This window comes from Muntiacus reevesi, chromosome 14 (genome assembly GCF_963930625.1).
Source record: "Muntiacus reevesi chromosome 14, mMunRee1.1, whole genome shotgun sequence".
NCBI classification, from domain to species: Eukaryota; Metazoa; Chordata; class Mammalia; order Artiodactyla; family Cervidae; genus Muntiacus; species Muntiacus reevesi.
Genome location: NC_089262.1, coordinates 28,041,525 through 28,056,057, shown reverse-complemented (window position 1 = coordinate 28,056,057; position 14,533 = coordinate 28,041,525). Strand labels below are relative to the sequence as shown.

Below are 14,533 nucleotides of genomic sequence, written 5' to 3'. Positions count from 1 at the left end.
GATGGACCTCTGCTCACACCGTGATCAACAGGGTCAAGTGCTCTAGCTTCATACACAGTCCACACTCCTCATAATCTACTCAGACACCATGTATGCCTGGATGTAAGGGCACGTTGCTATTGTTGTTTAGTTGCTAAGTTTTTTCCGACTCTTTTGAGACCCCATAGTCTATACTCCATGAGGCTCCTCTGTCCATGGGATTTCCCAGGCAAGAACACTGGAATGGGCTGCCATTTCCTTCTCCAGGGGATCTTCCCAGCCTATGGATTGAACCCATGTCTCCTGCATTGGCAGGCAGATTCTCTACTGCTGAGCCACCAGCAAGTCCAGATATAAGGCTCTAAGAACCCCTAAATATACCCCTTTGCTCAGTTTAGATATCTTACTGATTTTAGATAAAATACACTTGAGCCATTTAGTGTTCTGTGTTTCTGATCATTTTATTTATTTTTGGTTTGGTACCTGCAAACCAAGAAAGTTCAAGTAAGAAACAAGAATGGACTTACTGAAGCAATAATTCAGGGTGACAACAATATACATTATTAAAAAAAACTTCTTCACGTCAATTTGCATATCCTATGGAGTTAGAGAACAAAGCCATCTCAGTGGAATCATGAGGCGAGCCCAAATAGAAGCAATCCCCTACTGTCCCAGGTGGTACTAGTAAAGAACTCGCCAGCCAGTGCAGCAGACAGAAGACATGGGTTCCATCCCTAAGTCGGGAAGATCCCCTGGAGGAGGGTACGGCAACCCACTCCGGTATTCTTGCTTGGAGAACTCCATGAACAGAAATGCCTGGCAGGCTACAGTCCATAGGGTCGCAAAGAGTTGGACATGACTGAAGTGACTTAGCATGCACACACCACTGTCCCAATCAGAAGAGAGCTAAAAAAACTGAAGGGTTAGATAATGCTAGATTTTTGGTTAGATAAATGTAAATGATAGACTTTAAATCATTAGATGCAAAATTACATCTAACATACTAAAAAGTAATGTTTAAAACATTTGCAAAAGCAATGTAAGATATTAATACAGCAATACACATACTTATATGTGCAAGAAAACCACATATTCAAACACTATGTAAACAGCATAGTTCAGCTCAGTCAGTCAATTGTGTACCGACTCTTTGCAACCCCATGAATCACAGCACGCCAGGCCTCCCTATCCACCACTAACTCCCGGAGCTTACCCAAACTCAAGTCCATCGAGTCGGTGATGCCATCCAGCCATCTCATCCTCTGTCGTCCCCTTCTCCTCCTGCCCCCAATCCCTCCCAGCATCAGGGTCTTTTCCAATGAGTCAACTCTTCGCATGAGGTGGCCAAAGTATTGGAGTTTCAGCTTCAGCATCAGCCCTTCCAGCAAACAGCAAAAGCTAATACTAATTTAGAAATATTTTTGGTTTCTTCCCACTTCTGACACTCACACATCACAAAAACATTTATTCAATCTTCAGTGGCCTTTTTACACCCAAGCCTGTGATTACAGCTACTTTTTTGAGTTTTCCAAACCATATCCCCTTCACTTTCATGTCAGTTATTTGGATAACGTCTTGACTTGTTCCATTTTTAAATGATCTTTAAAAGTCTTGTTTACAAAGAAATCCAACACTTGTTACTGTGAGGTCAGATGCCCAGGAATATTACTCGAGTTTTTTTTAACCTTTCTTTAAAATATGATTTCCTTGGTTGACCTCTACAAAGCATCCAAAATCAGCTCTGATGAAGGTCATTTGAGGCTAATGTGTGTTCCCTAAATAACATTTTGATGTTCAAAATAAAATAATTGTGAGATCTTTTAATGAGCATGAGAGAAGTTGTAAAGATATAAATATAAGACTTAAATATAAATTTCCTCATTTCTGATGATAAGCTTTTCTTTTGGGGCGGGGGATGCAGGGACCATGCTTTATATTTGACTTGGGCTCAATGAGGTAAATCCTATAGCTTCATTTCCCTCCCTGCCCCCCACCTGCCTTTCTTCCTCAGCAGAGCAGCCATGGTAGCAAGGTACAGAGTTACAGCTGGGCTTTCTCAGGTAAAGCTGGGGACTGCAGGGGAATCCACAAGGGTGAATCGAGAAGACCCAGAAACATGTGTCTATTCCGCAGGACAGAAGGGTCCTGCCACGCGAGCCAGGCTGGGAGGCCACTGTTTTTCTGTTCTATTATTTCTTTTAAAAATAATTTTTGCAGTTGCATTGTGAAGCCTTTAAGAGTGGCAAGAGAGGGACTTCTCTAGTGGTCCAGTGGCTAAGACTCCACGCTCCCAATGCAAGGGGCCCAGGTTCAATCCCTGATGAGGGAATTAGACTCCACATGCCACAAATAAGAGTTCTCATGCCGCTGTGGGCTCCTCTGATGGCTCAGTGGGTAAAGAATACACCTGCAGTGCCAGAGACACAGGAGATGCAGGTTCGACCCCTGGGTCGGGAAGATCGCCTGGAGGAGGAAATGGCAACCCACTCCAGTATTCTAGCTGGGAAATCCCATGCACAGAGGAGCCTGGCAGGCTAAATCTATGGGGTTGCAAAGAGTTGGACACGACTGACAGACTAAGCATGCATGTCGCCACTAAAGATCCCTCGTACCACAACTAAGATCCAGGATAACCAAATAAATAAATAAAACAAACATTAAAAAAAAAAAAAGTGTGGCAGGAGAGTAATCTGCAGCCGGACCATGCCTGGGCAGCTGTGTGGTCAGGACTCCTCTCAGACGCCACCTGAAGCTTTTGAAGCAGGTGAGACCCTTAGGGGCCCCAGCAGCAAGACACTAAGCTAAGCTCAGCTCCAGCACTGCCAAAGGCAAAGGGAGCCAGAGAAGCTTGCATGTAAGACAGAGAATTTTCTAGAACATTCTGAAGAAAGGCCTAAATACCTTGGGACCATAAGTCGGCCGCTACAGGTTACTTATTTCAGTGACTGGAGTGGAAGGAACAAGGGGCAATGCTGTAACCTGTACAAGGTGTTGGTGCAACCCACAAATTTCAGTTCAAAGAGGATGGGTGAAAGAAGAGGAAAGAGGATGACAATGATAAATCTATACTGACAGTGTGATACTGTGACTTAAGAGTAAAAAATATTTAGTCTTTGCCCACTGTTCCTGGCAGAGCACTCCTAAAACCCTTGAAATTTCCTACATGAGAGTCATAGGGGAATCTTAAATGTTCTATTCAGCCCTGGAAATAGCTTCAGAGCAATCAAAGTAAAATGCGTATCTTTTTAACAAGTCTCTTCCTTTTTAAAAATTTTTATTATTTATTTATTTTTGGCTGTGCTGCATGTTTGCAGGTGTGTGGGCTTTCCTCTAGTTGCAGCAAGCAGAGGCGGCTCTCTAGATGTGGGCCATGGGCTCCTCATTGCGATGGCTTCTCTTGTTGCGGAGTCTGGGCTTAGTGACCTACAGGCTTAGTTACCCTGTAGCTTATGGAATCTTCCCAGATCAGTGATCAAACCCATGTCTCCTTTATTGACAGGAGGATTCTTAACCACCGGGTCAGCAGGGAAGCTCATCGCAAGTCCCTTTCAATCACATCTGAGTTGATGATAATGTGGTGACTTCTGGAAAGTCCTTAAGGATGGATGTTGGTTGCAGGGGTGGGGGCGTGTGATGATTAAAAGGTTGGAATTGTCCTCCCCACCCCAGCCCTTGACCTCTGAGGAAGGGAGAGGCATTAGAAACTGAGTTCAATCATCAAAGGTCAATGATTTCATCAATCGTGCCTATGTAATGAAGCCTCCCCCCAAAAACCCAAGTGGATGGGTTCACAGAGCTTCAGGGTTGCTGAACACCTGGAGACGCCATGCCATTTCCCCAAATCTTGCATGCACACTATGCATATCCCCATGTTGTGTCCTTTTTATAACAAGCCAGTAATCCAGTAAGTAAACTGTTTCTTGAGCTCCATGAGATGCACTAGCAAATTAAACCTGATTGATTAACCCTATTCGTTAACAGGAGTGGCTGTGGAAACCTATTTACAGTCCGTCAGAAACGCAGGTGAAACTTGGACTTCTGACTGGCATCTGAAGCGGGGGTAGTGGGGGCGGGGGACAGTCTTAGTGGCCTGAGCCCTTAACTTGTGAGATCTGACGCCACCTCCCGGGAGACGGCATGAGGACGGCATTGAACTGGAGGACACCCAGCTGGTGGTCCCCCCCACCCACACACACACACACTGTTGGTGACCCAGAAGTGAAGAGGTGTTCAGAGCAACAGAGCTTTTCTTTAGGAGGAGGACAGAGTAACGAAAGAGCAAACCCTGGGGGTAGGAACTCAGGGTTAGCTGGAGAGAGCGTTGCTGGAATTTGGCTGATTCAGAAAAGCTACCTCCAGGGCAGCTGACCAAGCCTAGATTCTCTCCAGTAGACTTGGACAGGTTTATCCCAAAGTAATACACTGGAAGGACTGAAGTTCCAACACTCTGGCCACCTGATTCGAAGAGCCAGCTCACCTGAAAAGGCCCTGATGCTGGGAAACGCTGGGGGCAAAAGGAAAAGTGGGTGACAGAGGACGAGATGGTTGGAATGCATAACTGACTCAATGGACATGAGTTTGAGCAAACTCGGGGAGATGGTGAAGGACAGAGAAGCCTGGCGTGCTGCAGTCCATAGGATCACAAAGAGTCGGAAATGAATGAGCAACTGAACAATACCAGGTATGCTGCGGCCCATGGGGTCAAAAAGAGTTGAAAACGAGTCAACAATGACAACAAAACAGACTCAGCACTTTCAATAGTTTGTAACAAGAAAGACAGGGATTTGTCTCCTTCTCCTCAGTTTTTCTCAACTCAGAAAACTGACCTTTAACCCAAGCCTAGATTTATAACTGAGGAAACGACTCAGGGAAGTTGAGAGATAACAGTTGACAAAGCACATCCTGAAATGAGAAGCAGCAAATCCAGCTCCAGGGGCCTAGGAGCTAACTGTATAAAGGGCTTTCACATGCCCACCATGGAGATGAACTCTTCCTGTGCATTACCTCCATCGTTATCACCAACCTAGGAGGGATCAACATTCGCTATCCCCACTTTACAGTTGAGAAAACTAAGGCAGAGAAACTAATGCTCCCTAGAGTCATTTAGCAAGAATGCGGGCCAGCTGGGTTTAGAATGGCACTCCTCTGACAAGGTGTATTTGTAGAGTCAGAACTGAGGAGGTGATATAACACCTCATCCTACCTATGTACTTCTGGGTACGTCACTGAGCTGTGAGCCTTAGCTTTCAAATCTACAAAATGAGCATGACACAGCTTTCTGGAAGTGAAACCTTTTTTGTCAAAGCTGCTAGTACAAAGCCTGACAAACAGCAGGCACTCAATAAAGGCACCATCCCCTGCATCTCCATTCCTCATCTTCCTGAACCTAAGTCTTACAGGTGAGGTATAGCAATTTATCAGCCTCCAGCTGATTTGCATATGGGAGAAAATGTAACACACAGAGAAAGAAACACTAATTACTGACATTCATCTTATCACATGCAGACCTAGACCAATCTACTTTGTTTCTGTTTATGAAAGAAAGGGTTCTTCTAACCCATCCTAAACCAACTTTAAGGTGTGATTTAGTGGAACCAAAGGTTTTTGATTTTACAGGGAACAGCTTATACTCTGGTCCTTGTGCTAAATGGACTCACGAAGGGCCATCATTACAGGAGCAGCGCCCGTCAGCAAACGCCCTCTGTAAGCAGCTGAGCCTTACTTGGAGATCTCATCTCCCACGGACAAGGCCTGGGACTCTGGCTCCAATAACCACAAAACTTATAACTCACTCGCCAAACCCAACCCAACCCCAGCACGACGTACGCCCGCATACAATGCTGCTCCAAAGCTTAAAGTTGGTGAAGGGAGATGGCCAAGAGTGGCTGTGCGTTGGCCCATGTATTCCCCCAGCTGTCTACACGTGGGGCCAAGGTTGGAGCCTGGGTTAGAATCCACCGTCTGCATCCGATTAGGCCCTTTTATGAGCTCAGAGCGTGACTATCTGGTTTGCATTTGCAACACATAGGGAAGCAATAAGGGACAGCAGAGAGGCTTTCTAAGGGGCACCTCGTGGAGGTTAGTTTTACCAGAGAGCACCTATGAGTGACCAGGCAGACTGACCTGGAGAGGGCTGGTTGAACGAAACCCTGAGAAGAGAGTCAAGAGTACCAAGTTCTGGCACTGTCCATTCCATCTGTGCTCTAGAACAAAGCACTGAACCACTCAGCCTGAGCTTCACCTAAAAAGGATGAAACTGAGTAAGATATACTCCGAGATTCCTTTTGGTTTGAAAATTCTGTTAATTTCAGCTCTTGATGAACCCCCCACTTTGAGAAACATTATGAACTCTGAAAATGTATTAATGCTGATACCTAGCATAATGAGTTGCCTATTGGTACCTGGTCGTTGTTCACTTCATAAAAAAATGAACCAGTGCTAATCAAGATAAACCTAAAGGGTATTAAAAAAAAAATACCAGTCACAGATATATTATACCAACATATATACCACATGGGGCTTCCCAGGTCGCGCCAGTGGTAAAGAACCTGACTGACAATGCAGGAGTAAGAGACACAGGTTTGATCCCTGGGTCAGGAAGATCCTCTGAACTGGGAAATGGCAACCCACTCCAGTATTCTTGCATGGAAAATCTCATGGATAGAAGAGCCTAGTAGCTTTGCAGTCTCTAGGACCGCAAAGAGTCGAACACAAGTTAGCAAACAGATGCACACAAATATACTACATACCTACATGCACACCTGTATGTATGTTATTATCTTACTTCAAGAGTTGCCAACTGTTGTTACCACTATATGTACTAGACATTAGAAGGGAGAAGGCAGGATAACCTAGTTCCCTGTCCCTCACGATCTAATAGAAAAGACAGAAGAGACACAAGAATAAGATGACAACTCTTGAACAGGACAGGATATGATTCAAATTCAGATGTGCTCAAGTAAGTGCAACTGGTATTTTAGAGCCAGAAATGACAATCATGATTTTATATGAGAAAGAGGCGGACATATGGATGATGTCAGTCAGGGTTCCCAGCAGAAAACCGAAGAGACACTCAAAAGGGTTGAACTCAAGAAAGTTATATACAGGGAATATTTGCAGGAGGGTGAAGCACCTGGAAGCTGGCAACAGCTGGGAAACTATGATCCCTACAGGCCTGATCCCTGTGTCTGAGGGGCAAGGCGAGGAAATAGTGTGAGCTGGAATCATGAGAGCAAGCTATCCATAAGAGTTCAGAAGAAATAAGCATTGTCAGGACCTTGACAAGGCTGAGGGGAGAGCAGTGAGGAGGATAAATACCCCAACACTCTTTCCTCCTGCCTTTTCATCCCCTGCCTGTACCTGTTGGCTGAACCCAACCAGAAACAGGATAATGGAGCCTAGATATTGTAGTTCTGGACTCTTGGTCCAAAGGAAGGCAGAAAATGAACTGAGGGAGGAAGGAGAACATGCACACACACATATGCCCACATGCACAGACACTGGAGATGTATTAAAAGTGAAAGTGAACATGTTAGTCGCTCAGTCGTGTCCGACTCTGTGCGACCCCATGGGCTGTAGCCTGCAGGCTCCTCTGTCTATGGGGATTCTCCAGGCAAGAATACTGGAGAGGGTTGCCATGCCCTTCTTCAGAGGATCTTCCCGACCTAGGGATCAAACCTGGGTCTCCTGCATTGCAGTCGGATTCTTTACCATCTGAGCCACCACTTGTCCCAAATACATCTCTAACGTAAGAAAAAGAAAAAAGTCCAGGAAAAAAAAAGATTTATCCTACCAAAGGATCTCATCATAGGATTAATCTAATTTTTTAAATTAATTTTTTAAATCTTTTTTAGCCATGCCACATGGCATGTGCAATCTTAGTTCCCTGACCAGGGATCAAACCTGCACCCCCTGCATTGGCAGTGCCAAGTCTCAACCACTAGACCCCCAGGGCAGTCCCCTAATCTAAACAAAGTCTTCTAACAAATCTCAGGTAAATGTATACAAACTTTTTAAATTGCAAATAGTTTCTACAAATGCTCATATTGACATGTGATGTGTTTGTTTACTTTGGGTCTAACAAGGAAGTAAAGGCATCCACTGACCAGACAAAATTGTCTACATTCTTCCTTAACCCTCTACCCTCACCCACCCCCTATTTCCAAAGATAAACTCCCAAGTTTGCACACGAACACATTTTTCCATTTATATTTTCTATCAGTTGGCAATTAAAACAAGAATCCCAGAGGTCAGCCAAAAGTCTTAAAAAACAAATGAAAGAGTCGGATACATTATCTCTGGATTCAAAAGCGAAAAATGACATGTTATAAGAAACCACCTGGAAAACGGCACTTGGCAGGCGCCATTTCAGAGATCCACAGTTCAAACTTCAACTCTCTGCCAACTAATACTTAGCCTTTACCAGAGACCCTCGGAGAAAGTTCTGGAAGTGTGGAGTACTGAAGTCTCTGTAACGCCATCTGCTTTTGTGCAGAGTTCCAGTGATGGTAACGGGAACCTGGCGCTGTGAGGATCGGGACTGCTCCTCAGGGTGGCAGAGGGGAAAGTCATGTGTGAAGGGACGACAGAGGAAGAGAAGGGTTAAAAGATGTCTCATGGTCACTTCCCGATTAGGGACCGCATGTCTGAGACTTCTCAGGACAAACTCAGTCTCAGATATCCTAGACCATACTACTCACATGTCCAATCCTGGGGAAACAAGTTACACAAATCATGGTGCTTTAACTTGATAGGGAAATATGCTGCTGTTAAAATTAATGAGTCAGTAATGACATGAAAAATCCTTGCATTTATTCACTCACAGTAACAGCTGAATCCCTATTGTATACTACAGATGGTGTAAGGGTGTTCCGGCTGTAATGATGAATTATATAGCATGAAGCATACATGTTATATAGCACAGAACCAGACTGCCAATGTCTGAATCTCTGCTTCACTCCTGAAAAGCTGGACAACCTTGAGCAATTTCCCTAAAATACCGTGTGCCTCACGTCATCTCCACTGTAAAACAGGAATAATAATGGTACCCTCTCCATAGGATCATTGTGAGGTTAAGTTCATAGTGTAAAGCTTGTAATAGTGCCTGGCACACTATGAAGTGCCCATCCTTACAGTCTTGGTTTGGTTAGGGATGCAGATACAAACAGGAACATGATGGTATAATACTAAGGGCAATCAAAGCCTTCCCTTCGGGCTAATGTTGAACTGGGAATGGAAGAGATCAGGAGGGCCTCCAGCTCAGAAAAAGAGAAGAGCGTCTTTGCACTTGAGTCAGACTGGAGAAAACTGGAACAGTCCATCGACTTTTTCCTGCATTCCACTGAGCACTTCCGGAGTTTATTTCATCTTACAAGCTTCCCTAAGTCTGGGATGCATAAAAGACAAAGGGTGGAAGACAGAGGAAATGATACCAAGTGTGCAAACAGGCCTGCCAGTCCCACCCACTGTAGTGGTGAGTGGTAACAAGCGCTTGGCTTGTCACAGGCTGCAGTACGTGGGGTGTCCTCGTGACCTCGCCATTTTAAGAACAGTCTTCATTTCTGGACAGCCCCAAGAAGTTCTCTGGTTGGGACTGGCGAGCAATCTCCAAAGCAAAGGAATCCTCTTTTCCCCTCCAACTGTCTCATTGGTTATTCTTTCCTTTGAAGTTGGAAGAGAGAATAAAATTACTTTCATCTGCCTGGAAATCACCAGAGTAGAGAAGAATCCTCGCTGGAATCAGAATGAGGAATCAGGCAGCTCAGATCTTCCGTAAGGTGAGCCCAGGGTGTGCTTAACTCCTTTTGGAAATGAGAGGGCGTGTAGATCAATATCCACCTGTATCAGCTTGGCAGCAAATGATACCAAACCCCGATTCCAAACGGCTTGAACAAGGAGGAAATTCATCATCTCACAGGATGGGAAGCATGGAGAAATAACGGTGGTGCACCTTGAGGACACTCAGGGATCTGATACCAAACCCCGATTCCAAACGGCTTGGACAAGGAGGAAATTCATCATCTCACAGGATGGGAAGAATGGAGAAATAACGGTGCGCCTTGAGGACACTCAGGGATCTGCTCTCTAAGGCTGTTGGCAAGATGTCTACAGTAGTTCTAGACAGCAACGTGCCAAGAAAGCAAAAGGTTCATTTGTTTTGTGTGTCTTTTTTTTTTTTTTTTTTTTTTGGTAAGGAGCACACCTCCCCCAAGAAGCTCCACAAGTGACAATCCTTCACATCTCATTGCCCAGACCTGGATCACATACTCTTTCCTGTACACATCCTTGGGGTGTGGGATGGAGGTACCACAAATGAAGTGAACGAATCATCTCACATAACAGATGCCACCAGGTCCACGTGACCACTGAGCCTGCGACAGGCTTCTGGCCAGGACCAAAGGGAGAAATGAACATGAATGTATTTCAGGAGTTAGCATGCTCTACGGTTATTCTCACAGATAGAACTCTGGTAAGCCACAGCTTCAAACCCATTCAGAAATGCTTCTGCCTGACACTCCACACATACCGAGAAGAAGAATCACTGACCTGATGGAGAAGATGCTAACATAACTGGTATAAATGCCCAAGAACCACTCTATCCAGGGCCTGGACATCTTTAATGATCACTGCTGAGATGACAGTACAGCGTGGCCTATTAGTATTCTGTCCCAAGGGGGCACCCGCAGCAGAGGAGTGTAAAAACAGAAGAATTGAGAGAAGGGAGAGTCACTTGCCAGTAAGCCGTGATGGACTGAAATGAGAGAAAAGTTTTTTACACTGGGCGGGGCAGGACAGGTTCACTAAACTCTTAAAGATAAAAAGAAGAAACAATGCAACAAAATTTGGGAAGCTGGTTTTAAAGTGGTCTAACCCCTGGTAACTGACTTAGCAGAGGGAAGAAAGCTGAAACCTAAGGCAGCAGGATGGGAAGCCTGGAAGCAGAGCTCCAGGGTCTCTGGAATTTGGGACACCAGGCACTGAGGGGGTCAGGGGCCCCAAAGCAGGAGAGCTGGCTGTGAGTCTGTGCCAGAAGCTGTCAGACCCTGGGTCTCCCCTCTCAGTCCTGGCTCCAAAGTGACTGCCTGCATTCTGCAACCTATTTCCTCTGCTGAATCAGAGTGACAGTGGACTCAGAGACACTTCAATGTAGCTGAGAAGGAGCGCGCTTAGAAACAGGGAAATGGGAGAAGGTTCCATACCAAATGCTGGCTTCCTGGTCTCCATCTGAGTCTGGCTCATAGAATGCAGCAGCCACCAATCCCCCTTCGGCATTGGGATTTCTCTTCAGCTTCCTCTGAGAGAAAGACCTCCCACCCACAGGTGGGAATCCTCCAATAAAATCCCTGAGCAGGATAATCCTACAGCTGGCCGCACATGTGACTCAACCGGGGTGCTCTTTGTAATCACTACTACCTGACCCCTAGCAAGATCCAACATCATTCAAACACTTGGGCAACTTAAATGGAAAGTTTACTGCATGCCAGGAATTGTTCCAGGTTCTAAAACACTGTACTAGGTGTTCCTTCTTGCAAAGGTGGAACTGATCCTGGGTGTCAGCTCCATCCAGGTGTGCAGACCTTCCAGTTAACTTCTCAGCAGTCAGTTCCAGGATCTTCAGACATTTGAGCAAAGCCTTTAACATGCAAAAGATTTCAAAACAAAAACTAAGAGGAAATCAGAGGAAAACAAACAGCACAGGGAGTGGAGGGACACTTCAAAGAAACTGCCACGGTGATCCTTGATGAGAGTTGAGGGTTGAAAAGCTTTTCATCTATGAAACGAGAACAGGAGGTTATAAAAAGAAAATTTCGGAGATTTTTAAAAAGCTCTTGGAAATAAGAAATTTGATGACAGACATGGAAATTCAATACATGGGTTGGAAGATAAAATGAGGAAATATCCCAGGAAGTAAAACTTTTTTAAAAAAGGAGAAAACATAGGGGAAAAGTAAGAAAATTAGAGATTCAATGTATGAGGCCCCCATTTCAACTTAATATGTGTTCCAGAAGAGGAGAGAAATCACTTTTTTAAATATTCCATAAAATAGTTCAGAACTCAAGGACATGATTTTCAGATTGAAAAGGTCCACTGAAAGCCAAGTAAATTGATGGAAAAAAAAAAAAAAGACACAGCAAGGTGTACTGAATGAGATTTCATTACAGACAGAAAGGACATCACAAAGACAAGAAAATCTTTCAGAGAAGGGGAAATGATTATATTCAAAGCATCAGGAGTTAGAATGACAGACATCTCAATGGCAATACTGAACCTGGAAGAACAAAGCTTTCCAAATTCAGGAACAGACTTCCAACACAGAGTTCACACCCCTATTAATCTAACTTTGAAGATCTCAAAAAACTTACTTCCCAGGCAGTCTTTCTCAGAACTACTAGAAGATGTTACGAACAAGACAGCAGAAGCGAAGAAGACATGGGTCTAAAAAAACAAGAGGTGTCACATGAAGAGCAAAATGAATCCCTGCTGTGATAAGGAATTCCAGGATGACAGCTGTGCCTCTGGCCCTGGCAGCAACTCCAGAGTGAAGGAGACCAGAAGGCTGAGCCAGAGGGATGAACCAGGTGGAACAGGACACGCCTGCTATTTAGAAACATGGGCAAAGTTGAAGCTCTTGTCTCTGGGGCACAGAAGCTGAGGTTGGTGAGGGGTGGGTCAAATAACTGCTGTTTCTATGTACAAGCCTTCTAGAAATACATGACTTTACAATTATGTCTATGAATAGCTTTGATAAGGAAAGAAGGGAAGCTCAGGCAATGAATCAGATTCCAGAATGAAAACCCAGGCAGAGATCAGGAGAACCTGCTTCTCTAAGCAGCAAAGGTATTTGGTGAAACCTCTTAAGAGACAGAGAAAGAAGAGTTGATGCTAAAGGCAGCAAAGGCTGAGCACTTGGCAAAGTAGGCGAGACAAGAACTTGATGGCCCAGGAAACAGGCAGGAATGGGGTCACTCTTCCCCGTCAAAGAAACAATTCCTGAGTGTAACCTGCCTGAGTTACTGAGATTAGCAGGGATAGGGGATTAAAGGGAGGCGTGTGTGCCAAGCGTGTGGTTGGGCAACTTACAGAATAAAGGCAAGCAGAAAGGCGGTTTGGGGACACCCTGCTGCTCTCCAGGCAGGCTGTCTTCCTTCCCCCATGGGTTAGAAGAGGTTGACTCTATCTCCGCAGACAATTACGCTCAGCTGCACCAGCTCACAGAGATCAAGGCTGAAAGGGCATGGGCAAGCCTGAAACCCTGGGTCCACACTGGTTTCCCCATCACTTTACCTGGTACATCCTATTTCTGTTTCTTCTCTGTGTAGCACTCTCTGAGGACTCTTTTTTTTTTTAGAGCCTGGCACAGGCCTGGTTTCCTAAAGCCCACCTACCTCTAGGTCCCAGAGGCAGTACAGGAGGGACAATGGGTTTGACCAGCAGCCCTGAAAGCAATTAACTGTAGGTGGGCTTGTTAAATTTGTTAACACCTCAGTAAAAGAAGAGTGCTGTGGCCTTCTACAGGTTAGTGAGATTAACCACCAGATTAGGATATGGTGGTATGGAAAATCCCTTGTGGGTCTTTCCATGTGGCTCAGGGTAAAGAATCCACCTGCCAATGTAGGAGACACGGGTTCGATCCCTGGGTCAGGAAGATCCCCTGGAGTAGGAAATGGCAACCTGCTCCAGTATTCCTGCCTGGAAAATTCTATGGACAGAGGAGCCTGGTGGGTTACAGTCCATGGGGTCGAAAAGAGTCGGACACGACTGAGTGAATAAGCACAAACACAGATCCCCTTGTACCTTTTCAATTCATTTGCAAAGTAACATACAGTTGCAAAACAGTGAGTGAGTGAGTGAGTAAAATCGCTCAGTCGTGTCTGACTCTGCGACCTCGTGGACTGTAGCTTACCATGCTCCTCCAGTATAGGAATGCAAAGGCTAAAGGCTCAAAGTACTGTATTTTATGTGTATTTAAAGATACTTCTCTGTTAGAGTTTACACCATCCCCCTCACGATATATAACTCAGCCTGACCTATTTTTATGAAAAGCATTTACTATTTACATTCACAGAAATCTATTCTCCCAGAAGTGGTTCCCAGGGTGACAGCTGTAGTTCCCTCCTCTTTACCAACCCCATCTCATCAGACAAAATTTGACTTAATTTCACTCCTAGTGTTTACAAACTGCTTACAAGAGAGTTGCAACACGACAGAAAATGTCATTCTCTTTCCCCAAAGCCCTCATCTTTAAAACCTTTGATTTGTGGATGCGACAATGAAAACATTTTGTGAATTAGGGGTGGGGGAGTTGTCCAAGCAGGCTGATTAGTAGTTCAGGGCGAAGATCTATCCCCAAAGGCGATTACAAGCACTTGGGGGATCATAAATAGTTTCTGCCGGCAGGAGCGGCAGCTATGCTGTACCCAGACTCATTCCCTGCTGGCCGTAGCGAGCGGCAGTGGGACGAGGGCAGCGTTAACAGATGCCCGGTTGCTGGACACCCTCTCCCGCTTCCTGGACTTCAACAGCACTGCTTTTCCGCCTGACTGTCAGGACCCTG

At 45.1% G+C, this 14,533-nt stretch overlaps 1 protein-coding gene across 4 annotated transcripts in view; it reads right to left on the bottom strand.

Annotated features, from left to right (window-relative positions):
- The window catches only part of PDZD2 (PDZ domain containing 2), a 395,696-nt gene that overhangs the window by 192,401 nt on the left and 188,762 nt on the right, over positions 1-14,533 (bottom strand). The window lies entirely within an intron of this gene.